Genomic DNA, 12469 nt, shown 5'->3' with positions numbered 1-12469 from the left:
ATGAATATTAAATACCTAACAAATAACAATCGATTGTCACCAACATAATATTTTAATAATCGGTAACTTTTTACGGACAAACGAGCAAACGGGTCACCTGATGGAAAGCAACTTCCGTCGCCCATGGACACTCGCAGCATCAGAAAAGCTGCAGGTGCGTTACCGGCCTTTTAAGAGGGAATAGGGTTAATAGGCGAGGGTAGTGATGGGAAGAGAAGGGAATAGGGGACGGTAGGGAAAGGGATTAGGGTAGGGGATTGGGCCTCCGGTAAACTCACTCACTCGACGAAACACAGCCCAAGCGCTGTTTCACGCCGATTTTCTGTGAGAACGTGGTATTTCTCCGGTCGAGCCGGCCCATTCGTGCCGAAGCATGGCTCTCCCACGTATAACACTGAGATAACTGTTTACTGTTGAGGTAACTGAGATACAGAGTGGGATGGGATGGGAATATTTTTATTTGCATGGTCTTATAGTTAAAAACATAGCAAAGCTCTTGCAAAGTCACGGTTTGTTATTTGTAAATTCTGATACAACCTCGTTTAGGTTGTATCAGAATTTACAAATAACAAACCGTAATTTTTATTTTTCTTGACGGACGCCATATTGCGTAGAAAGAATAAAATATTCAACGGTACGTTTTACCTTTTTTAAATCCGTGCAATTCATTTTTTACGATCAGAGTAATTTGAAACGTCGACGAACGAAATTAAAAAAGAATTAATAGCTTTTACAATTTGTACCTACGGTGCTTTAACGTACGTCCCTATTCTAGGAAAAATCCGTTATGACAATATCAATATTCATCAACGGGAAGGGACGTTTAATTCGTCACTTGTGTGAAGATGTAGCTAAAGCTAACGATCTTTTAAAAGTGACATAATGTTTTTGCTTACTTTCCTCAATATTTTTAGAGATAATTTACCAAAAAAAAATAGAATTATTATAATATTATTATGTAATGTACAAACAGACGAACATAATATTCATCCTACTTTTTGGATAAATAACTACAATTATTATTATATAATAACGATAATTTCACTTTAAATATTATGTATACTTAAATTACTTATTTAGAAATGTATGTCTGCTATTTCATTTTTTCTTTTTATTACTCCCAGACTACAACGAAAGATGTTTAAATGCCTGAGAAACAGGAGAGTATATTATTTCCAAATTGGTTTTACCCCACCTCATTTCATACTATCTTGTACTTTTCTCAGTAAAATGTAGGTGTAGTTAAGTGTGGTGGTGCCTTTTAATCTTCTGAAAAAATACATTTCCAACTTATTAATAAACCTGATCCGTTAATCCTGATTAACTACCTTCTAATATTATACTTCAAAATTTCAAAAGAGTGTCTTATTAACTTTGTACCAGTTTTGGGATGGGAACTACGAGTAATAATAATTAATAGTTTAAAAAACTAAAAAACACGCTTGTTGCACTAAGCCAATCCGCCATCTTGATGTCCACCATGTTGAATTTAAGTCACGTGACTATTTTTTTTTAATTCCTGACAGCAAACCCTTTCATTTTAACCATGATATTATCATGGGGGTTTCTCCTCCTCATCCTTTTGAAAATAGCCTGTTGGGGAGGCCGCCATCTATAATGACTTTTCTTAGCTAGTCATAATATTATTATATTGTCATCAGAACTCAGAGCGTGTGCAAAATTTCATTCTAATCGAAGACCGGGAAGTGGGTCAAATTAAGATTCCAAGATTTTCTTACATACATTTAAGTTACAAGTAAAGCTAATATTATTATAAAGCGTGTTAATAAAACATTTGCCAAGTGCCAGTTTGACTCGCGCACAAAGGGTTTCTATAGAGCATAAATAGGCTAAAATTGAGTTTTTTGTATGGGTTTTTATTTGAATTTTTTTACTCATTTTATTTGAATTTTATTATTATTTATGAAAGTATAAGTAAAATTTAGTTTTTTGTGAACATTTCAAGTGCCTAGCTGTTTCCATTATTGATATCGAGCAAAAAAGGCAAAAAATCAGGTTTATTGTATGAGGACCCACTTAAAAAGGAAAATTTTGTTTTTATATGTCTAGCTATAGCCGTTCTTGAGATACAAACTGGAGACAGAAAGACAGACGGATAGACAGACAGACAGACAGACCGTCAGACAGACGGACAGACATCGAAGTCTTAGTAATAGGGTCCCGTTTTTACCCTTTGGGTACGGAACCCTAACAAGCTTGTTAAAAAGATGTGAATAAAATTTTTCTATAGTATAATTTCTAACCACGTCTGATGTCTGTAGAAGATAATTATGTTCACAGAATTGAAATGACGAAATTTTAATTTCGTGAACATACTTTATGGTTCCACAACCGCTGTCCATAAACCAAACTAAACTAAACTGGATAAGATAATAAGTTTAGGGTCCGCCATGTTTTTATCATATAAGGTCGTTCGGCACCACTGAGTGCTTAATGTCAGATAATGGAGTGTATTAATTCTGTTTTTGCTGGAGCCCGGAACAACGAAGTGCCGCAATGTGGAGCGTAAATTCGATACTACCATGTTTTTATGTCTCTATTTTTTACGTCTTGTTTCTCTGGTCAACTTCGCCGTGCCAGAATTTTTTTAGTCCTTTGCTTTAGCATACATAAATATCTAGAATAAGTAGTCCAGTCATTACGTCAGAAAAATCGGGTTAGAAATGCAAGTGAACCGAGAAAGCCAAATTTTTGATATTACGTGGGGATGGCTAGAAAAGCTTGAGTTCAAATTGTCGACCAAATTAACCTTGTGGGTTTTCCGCCATTTTGAAAAAAGGGTTAAATTCAGTGTTCCTATCCTAACTCGGTTCCCCGTCGAGATACGATTTTTTTGTGTATCTCGACGGTAAATCAAGTTATGATCGACTTGGATACTGATCCTTCGAGATACGTAAAAAAAAATCAGCCAAGTGCGAGTCGGACTCGCGCACGAAGGGTTCCGTACCGTTATAGAGCAAAAGTAAGCCACAAATTGTGTTTTTTGTATGGGAGCCCCCATCATTTTTTCATTTTATTTTAATATTATGATTAATTATTAAAGTACACATATTATAATGAAGGATTTTATAAAAAATTCAAGTGTCTAATTGTTTTCGTTTTGAAATCGAGCAAAAAAGGCCAAAAAAATTATGTTTCTTGTATGGAATCCCCTTCATTATTAATTTTATATTGTTTTTAGGATTTGCTGTTATAGCGGCAACAGAAATACACAATCTGTGAAAATTTCAGAAGTCTAGCTATAGCGGTTTTTTAGATACAGCCTGCTGACAGACAGACAGACAGACTACGAAGTCTTAATAATAGGGTCCCGTTTTTACCCTTTGAGTATAGAACCCTAAAAACCACGGGGAACCGAGTTATGATGAAAAAACTGAATTAAACCCTTTTTTCAAGATGGCGGAAAACCCAAAAGGTTATTTTGGTCGACAATTTGAACTTAAGCTTTTCTAGCCATCCCCCACGTAATATCCAAAATTGGTATTTCTCGGTTCATTTGCAATTCCTAATGTATATTATAATGGCTGTAGTAAAGATTCTTCAAGCCATGATAAAACATAGCGTTAGAAATAATAATAATATGGAGTAAAATAATGGTGGGCTAGATGGGGTAACTAAAGTTCAGAGCATAATAATTCTGAACATGATATCCTGATCCTGAAGATGAAAACTTGATTGGAGCCTTTCTTGTAAAACATAAAATAACTATAACTAACTAGAACATACTAGATAACACTCACAACTCCGTTGCGCAAAAAAAAACTTGAGAGGTGTCAAGGGACACCCGAATAGAACGAAGTTATTTCTTATGTTTTTTTATGAAATAAGGGGGCAAACGAGCAAACGGGTCACCTGATGGAAAGCAACTTCCGTCGCCCATGGACACTCGCAGCATCAGAAGAGCTGCAAGTGCGTTGCCGGCCTTTTAAGAGGGGAGGGTAAGGATGGGAAGGGAAGGGAATAGGGGAGGGTAGGCAAGGGAATAGGGTAGGTATAGGTTAGGGCTCACTCGGTGAAACATAGCGCAAGCGCCGTTTCACGCCGGTTTTCTGTGAGAACGTGGTATTTCTCCGGTCAAGTCGGCCCATTCGTGCCGAAGCATGGCTCTCCCACGTATAAACCTGTATACATAATACACTCAAAAAATTATTAAATGAAACGCCATCTATTGACGCACAGCAATACTATCAACGCCCTCTGTCCCTACCATGCAGGTACTAATAAAATAGTGTCGAGGTCAAATATCGTTCTGTCGAGACTCTAGCCCCCTTTACGCCGAACGCGCGATAAGGAACTTCGTTTCAAAAATGTTTATTGCGCAGGAACCGTACATTTTACTGGAATAGAGTATTACCTTTTCCCTTTTCCCGGGACTCGAAGTATCTCCATACCACATTTTAGCAAAATCGATTAAGCGGTTTTTTTATGAAATAAGGGGGCAAACGAGCAAACGGTTCACCTGATGGAAAGCAACTTCCATCGCCCATGGACACTCGCAGCATCAGAAGAGCTGCAAGTGCGTTGCCGACCTTTTAAGAGGGAATAGGGTAATAGGGAAGGGTAGGGAAGGGAAGGGAAGGGAATAGTTGAGGATAGGGAAGGGAATAGGGTAGGGGATTGGGCCTCCGGTAAACTCACTCACTCGGCGAAACACGCAACACGCAAGCGCTGTGTCACGCCGGTTTTCTGTGAGAACGTAGTATTTCTCCGGTCGAGCCAGCCCATTCGTGCCAAAGCATGGCACTCCACGTATAAGCGGTTTGAGCGTGAAGAGGTAACAGACTCACAGAACCACTTTTGAATTCATAATATTATTATTTAGTACCTGGATAACCGAGCTTTGCTCGGTAGGCATAGCAAACACTCTTTGACTTCGTGTTAATTAGTAATTCTTATATATATATATATATATATATATATATATATATATATATATATATATATATATATATATATATATATATATATATATATATATATACAAGAATTACTCGTTTAAAGATACTAGAGATCGCCCAATGGTCGAAATTCGACCTACCGGACTACTACCTATATTTGGTAAAAAAATATTGACTTGATCTTAAACTGACTGTATAATAGTATCTAAGATTCAATAAAAAAACTATAATCCATTTTCAATTTGTCAACTTGTTGTCAACAGACTTCAACCATAAATAAAAGAGTATAATTCGTATGTATAGGCTTGTCACTCAAAAATCTGTCATTTCTCATGTGTGTGTGTTGTTTATTAATATATAGATAAGATATAAGATTAGTATGAGTTATAACTTTTTTTTTTTTATGAAATAAGGCGGCAAACGAGCAAATGGGTCACCTGATGGAAAGCAACTTCCATCGCCCATGGACACTCGCAGCATCAGAAGAGCTGCAAGTGCGTTGCCGACCTTTTAAGAGGGAATAGGGTAATAGGGAAGGGTAGGGAAGAATAGGGTAGGGGTTAGGGGATTGGGCCTCCGGTAAACTCACTCACTCGGCGAAACACAGCGCAAGCGCTGTTTCACGCCGGTTTTCTGTGAGAACGTGGTATTTATCCGGTCGAGCCGGCCCATTCGTGCCGAAGCATGACTCTCCCACGTATACTTATAGCCATGATACTGTAATAATTATCGACAACCCTAAAACTTTATTTCGTTACGCTCTAGATACTTAAAAAGTGCGTTATGTTTTATTTGAAATACTAGATGACGCCCGCAACTCCGTTGCGACAAAACTCGTTTATCGCGCGGGAACCGTACATTTTTTTCGGGATAAAAAGTATCCTATGTCCTTTCCCGGGACTCAAAGTATCTCCATGCCGAATTTCAGTAAAATCGGTCCAGCGGTTTGGGCGTGAAGAGGTAACAGACAGACAGACAGACACACTTTTGCATTTATAATATTAGTATGGAAGTATGGACTTGCAGAAAGTCGTGCTTACTCGGAGCTTAAAATATGAAACAAGTTTTCAATAACTGCCCACTTTTTCCGTGAAGAATGAAATATGCTCCCACGATATTGTTCGAGCATTTCTTATGAGACCATTAAGAGTTAGATTGGTATAGAATCCAAGTTTTACAATTCTTATTAAAATTTTATATTATTTTCGTATCATTCAGAGTATGAAAATTTATATAATATTTTGAAAAGAAATAAAGAAATTCGACACAAATATTATTATATTCCTTTTTCTTGCTTTATCAATTTGGCAAATCGCATCGGATTTTTCTCAATGCGCTATTACGATTTCCTTGGTTCAGCAATTTCTTAGCCGCTTCTAATGTTCTTGTGTTCAAATATTTTATAAAACTTATTTAAGCTTTTTAAATTTAAAAACTAATGTTGTATATACATTTTTATTTATAGCTGAATTTTCTTCCGATATCGTTTGATTTCAAAGAAAATTGTAGTTTAGCAAGCCAATAATTTAGCAATGCCATGATTGAACACCTCCGTGGTCCAGTGGTTTAGAGCGTGGCTCTTGACGCGGAGGTCATGGGTTCGATTCCCGCGTTGGAAACATGTCATTTCTAGGTTTGGTTATGACAATGCAGGCTGATTACTTGATTGTCTGACAAGTAAGATGATCCATGCATCGGATGGGCATGTAAAAAGTCGGTCCTGCGCCTGATCTCTCGCCAGTCGTATCGGTCGTCCTTCCCACTGGGTTATGAGCGTAAAAGGAAAAGAGAGTGCTAATTGTGTACTGCGCACATACTTAGGCACTCTAAAAATTCCTCCTGCGTAACCTGGCCTGGTATCAACGAAGCCGTCCACCGTCACCGAAACCGGTGTGGGGGTTATTATTATTAATGCCATGATAGTAATTACTTAATAGCTATATCTTTTTAAGTCCTAGCCTCTTTATGTATACCTTGATGACGCCTGCAACTTTGTTGTGACAAAATTCATTAATCGCGCGGGAACCGTAAATTTTCCTGAGATAAAAAGTATCCAATATCCTCTGTAACGGGGCGACTAACCCCAAAAATCAAACACCATCCTTCTCTCTTCACACTCAGGCCCGTCTTTCAAATGCCAGGTGAAAAAGAACGACGCGGATTCATCGCCAAATTAGTTTTTTCTCTATAACTCGATAAATATACAACATTTCAAAAATCCACTAGGTCGATCTCTAAATGATAGAATTTTATACAATGTGTTAAAATATTAACTTAGTTCAATGCACGGTGATGGCAATAAATGAAAAATTCGTGAAAATTAGATGCATCTTTGTGATTTTTTTCAATCGAGAAAATTTTAAGATATCGTGTTTTTGCTCAGATCGAATTCTCGGAAATATAATGTAGTATCTAATTTTAGAAAATGAAACAATTCGAGGCTTATTTTCAAGTATAAAAATGAATTATAAAATCGACACTTTAGGGTTAGTCGCCCCCAACTTTCCCGGGGCTCAAAGTATTTCCATACCGAATTTCAGCAAAATTGCTTCAGCGTTTTGGGCGTGAAAAGGTTATAGACAGATAAACAGATGCATTTTTGAATTGTTAATATTAGTTAACTAATCAAATATTATGTATTTCATTAAATTGTATACTGACCAGATTCAGATTTAATTTGATATGAAGGTACTTTGCGTCCATTTCATTAATTCATTCATGTTTCAAAGATATAAAACTTAACCTATATTTTTTCGGGATCAAAATTATATTTTAACTAAATTGCATCAAATCCAATTTATCGCATACAACATGAAGGAGTGTAAGTCGGACACATTTTCGCAATTTTAATATTAAGTTTAGTACGGATTTGAGAGTTGATACACTTTTTATTAAAAATTTATCCATATATTATGTAGTTTCCTTCTCGGTTGTTTGTAAATACCTTAGAGCTTAAGGAAACACAAATATTGGTGGAACGTGGGGCTGCAACGACCCAGTTACAGAGTTACGTTTCAAAAGAATATCGGATGTCCTCAAATTATTAAACGTTTTGATTTTGTTATAACTTATAACGATGTTTTACGCTAGTTAGCTGAGGGGTAAAATACTAAAAGAATAATAATCAATATGATAATAACACTCAAATAAAACGTAAGTTTTATTGATTTTTTTATATTATATTTTTGTTATTTAAGTTTAAAGTAGTTTGATCAAGGAAAATTTAAGACATTTTTATTTCGTGCGACAGTTTTCTTCGATTTACACGTCCAAAATAACATAACTAAATTCAAGTTTCACTTTTTTGCTCATACAATGTGTAACAAAAATAAGTGATAATACTTTGGGGTGTGTACGTGTTCCTTGTAGAGAGTTCACTGTGAAAGTGGCAGCGCTGAAAGACGAATTTTTTTTCACTTTTGTATGGGCCCGAGCGTCACGAGTTTAAACATACAAAAGTAAAAAAAAATTTGGTCTTTCAGCGCTGCTACTTTCTCAGTGAACTCATTACAAGGAACATGTACACGCCCTAAAGTATTATCACTTATTTTTGTTACACCCTGTATTTAACTTTTTAAATGTATTTTCGTATTACTTATATTATGAATGTGAAAGTGTCTGCCTATTACGTCTATACACCCGAACTGCTAAATCGATTTTGCTGAAATTTGGTATAAAGATACTTGGAGTCCCGAGAATGGACATAGGATACTTTTTATAATAATATCATAAAATCTATGGACGCTTCACACCATGTCAGTCTGGCCTCGTGCTGAGTACCTGAAGGACTTGTGTTACAGGTACCAGACAACGGAAATAATATATTTAATACATTTATAATACACATATATTTAAGATTTTTATTAAATCATACACATAAAATATTTTAATACACATCCAGACTCGGGAACAATGAAAACTTTTTGTTCGGCTTGAGCTGCAACACACTCAACCACTGAGCCTCAGCGGTCGTCTAAGATTTTTATCCCAGAAAAATGAACTGCTCCCATGTGACATACGAATTTGGTGCAACGGAGTTGTGGGTATCATTTATTGATAATAGAATTCATAACATAGTTAATATTTGCGTGAATCCCGTCAAAGAATATTTTATGTGAATAAATTTTGAGGCATCTAATATCTGCCGTTTTAAAATAAGATGAAACGTAAGAAGATTAAATGTAAAATATCTAAATGAAGAACGGATTATCTCCTTTTACTTTGAAATCCTTTTTACTCATATCTTTACTCGGATTTTCAATTTTTGCCAAAAATTAAATACTTCGTGTTTTTGATCATGGCATTTAATATTTAAGAGGTATTTAGTATTAAGCCGCCTAAACGAAATTTTGCATACTTTATATACTTTTTTGAGTATCTAGTTTTTTTTTTATGAAATAAGGGGGCAAACGAGCAAACGGGTCTACATATATTTTTTTTAGACTTATCATGCCCCTACTTTAGAAGTTAGAGGGGGGACACACATTTTACCACTTTTCGCAAACTATACAGGTTAAAAAATGATACAACAAACCTCAATATGATTTATAAAAACCTATCCATAAATACCCCACACGCATAGGTTAGATGAAATTTTTTTTTTGTTTCAGTTGTACCTATAAATTGTATGTAACCCTAAATTTTTTAATATTATTTCCATTTTTGTATCAAAATCTTAATGTGGTTCACAGATTACATCTAATTACCAAGTTTCAATAGTAAATAGCTTTTATAGTTTCGGAGAAATGGGGTTTTAACATACGGACGGACAGACAGACAGACATGACGAATCTATAAGGGTTCCGTTTTTTGCCATTTGGCTACGGAACCCTAAAAACCGGCTTAATACCTTCGTCTACGGGTTTACAGTAACCTTGCACGTGATTAGAGAGTCTGACGCGGATATATCGGCGGCAATACGTGGTGCGATGGACCAACAAATTATTGTCGCCCGGGGAGCGAGCCCCCGCCCCGCCTCACCGCACATAGATCCACCGAGCCAGGGCTGCCAACGTAAAAAAATAAGAGGCTTTTGGCCAGCAGTGGGATACTACAGGATACTAATCAAAAGTGCATTATTTACCTAAATTATAGAGAGCGGATCTTGACCCGGCGGTCGTGGGTTCGATTCCCGCGTTGGAAACATTTTATTTTCAAGTTTGGTTAGAACAATGCAGGCTGATCACCTGATTGTCTGACAAGTAAGATGCTCCATGCGTCGGATGGGCATGTAAAAAGTCGGTCCTGCGCCTGATCTCTCGCCGGTCGTGTCGGTCTTCCGTCCCGCTGGGTTATGAGGGTGAAGGAATACAGAGGGCTCTTGTGTACTGCGCACACACCTGAGCACTATAAAATTAATCTTGCGTAGCTGGGCCTGGTTTCAATAAAACCGGCCACCGTCACCGAAACCGGTATGGGAGCTATTATTATTATTCACCTAAATGCAATAACTAATAATAATAGATATGGGATAGCGACTCGCTGGAACCTAGATATTAGATAAACCCTGCGCAGTTTTCGTGGTACGGCGCATTGTAATAGCTTGTTTTGTTTGATAAATAAACGATTTATGAAAAAAAATATCATTATAATAATAATCAATCTGAGAACATTGTATTGGTCTTTACGGTAGTACGGTGCCGTACGGAACGGTTTTTTAAAGTGAATATACTACAAAAACCTGCAATACAAACACTAAAATCACCTCGAGTAAAAATAAATTAGAGATTAGAAAAACACGCGTCGTAGCTTACGTCACGGCGTAGCACATGTCGTAGAGCTTCGTAGCACACGTCGTAGCGCCGTAGCACACGTCGTAGCACCGTAGCTTTCACGTAGCATTAAACAGCTAACGGCGTGTTCACATCTCCACGTCACGACGTCGACGTCGTGGAACGGTGCGGTGACGTGGTGATGACATGACGTGAAAATTTACGTCAACGCAACGTACAAATGTACGTCACGGTGTAGCAACATTTTACGTCTTTTTTTTCGTAAATCTCTCTCTCCGTCTTCTTAACAATAGCAGAAGCAGAATACGTATTGTGCGGTCCATATCTAGATAAATAGTGGAGAATATAGCCGTTTTACAAAGCATGGTGACGTACAATGTTCCTACATCGTGACGTGCATTTTTACGTTAGTTGACGTCAATTTAAACCGTTCCACGTTGACGACGTCGTACCATGGACATGTGGACAGGCTCTATGTTTTAAGCCCCTGTCAGTATCGTTATCACGCGGACTCCTTATCGTCACAATACTTTTTCCATCGGACTTAATGTTATAATAGCAGCGTGAATAAAAAGGCTTTAATATTTTTTTATTCGGAACGAATGCAGCGATTTTATAAATCGTCATGCTATCCGTATTTTCGTTTTCAAACAAAAGGGATAAAAATACGAATTATTATTATATTCGTAATACTCGAATACGAATGAATATGGAAAAAACGAAATATTAACATTTTGGTAATTAAAAAAAGTTGATTTCAGTGTTATCGAAGTATTAAAAAAAAACAGCAAAATATAAAAATAATTGCCATAAAATATAAATAAATAATAGCATGGCAACCCTAACAAGGATGTGATATATCTTCTTGATATCTTCCCATCTATGAAGGCTGAAAATTAAGTTATATTCTTATACCGCATGTAACCTGTATCCTTTATACAAATAACTTTTGCCTCAGGCGCTCCCCGGATCTTGTTCATATAAATCAAGATAAAATATTATTAACTCAATATGAGATAAGCTCTAGGTTTTATGATATAGAATGTAAGGTTATTTGTAAAACATTTTGCAGGCAAAACATGACGCGTGGAGAGGCAAGTTCGAGTTATCAGACAAATTAATTTAGATGACAGTTGACTGATGTTATTCGATAGGATTATAGGTCCAGCCAATAAAACGAAATATAGCCAAATAAGCATATTACTGGCTAACTGTTGCCCTACAGAAAATGAGCGTAAAATGAATATTTAACCGGATCTTAATACTATCTTATATATTTTGTAAAGGAGGTTAAAGACATGTTTATTTAACTTATTATGAAAGTCAAATAAATAAGCAGTTGGCTCAATCAATCTCAACGACTGGTATATTTATATGGCATGTCAATACTGAAATAAAAATGTTTGGGTTTTGAATATTTTGTTTTGTCGTTTATAGCAAAACTCTAAGCTATTGGAAGTGACTGAAGACTTAGCTACAAATTTTTATCCGCCGAATTCTCGTACACGAGTACGGATGACCGAAACGTTCAAAGGAAAAACATTTTAACCGTATAAATCGTTGTTAACCCATTATGCCGACCTCACACTGTTTCCAATATTTAAACACCACCAGACACCTATTCGAGTGTCGCTTATGTCGCTCTTTTAAAACTTTTTTGTGTTTGCATAATCAATGAAACAGTTATTTTGATATCACATTTTTGCTTCGCCGTAGTCGGGTAAAAATATCCTAGCACCTAGAAGCAACTCTTTTAATTCAGAATTTAATCTAAGAAAATATTTATTTTAAATTTTCTTTATGATAATATTTATTTTA

At 36.3% G+C, this 12469-nt stretch overlaps 1 long non-coding RNA gene across 1 annotated transcript; it reads left to right on the top strand.

Moving 5' to 3' along the window:
- Positions 1 to 1634: 1634 nt before the first annotated feature.
- LOC121732570 lies at positions 1635 to 11886 on the top strand. The gene is made up of 3 exons (XR_006036397.1): positions 1635 to 1780; positions 8706 to 8710; positions 11877 to 11886. It is a non-coding gene; the product is annotated as an uncharacterized LOC121732570 (long non-coding RNA).
- Positions 11887 to 12469: the final 583 nt, after the last annotated feature.

The sequence above is a fragment of the Aricia agestis genome, chromosome 12, assembly GCF_905147365.1.
Source record: "Aricia agestis chromosome 12, ilAriAges1.1, whole genome shotgun sequence".
NCBI lineage: Eukaryota > Metazoa > Arthropoda > Insecta > Lepidoptera > Lycaenidae > Aricia > Aricia agestis.
The sequence above is the reverse complement of the archived record's forward strand: the minus strand, read 5'-3'. Positions and strand labels throughout refer to the sequence as shown.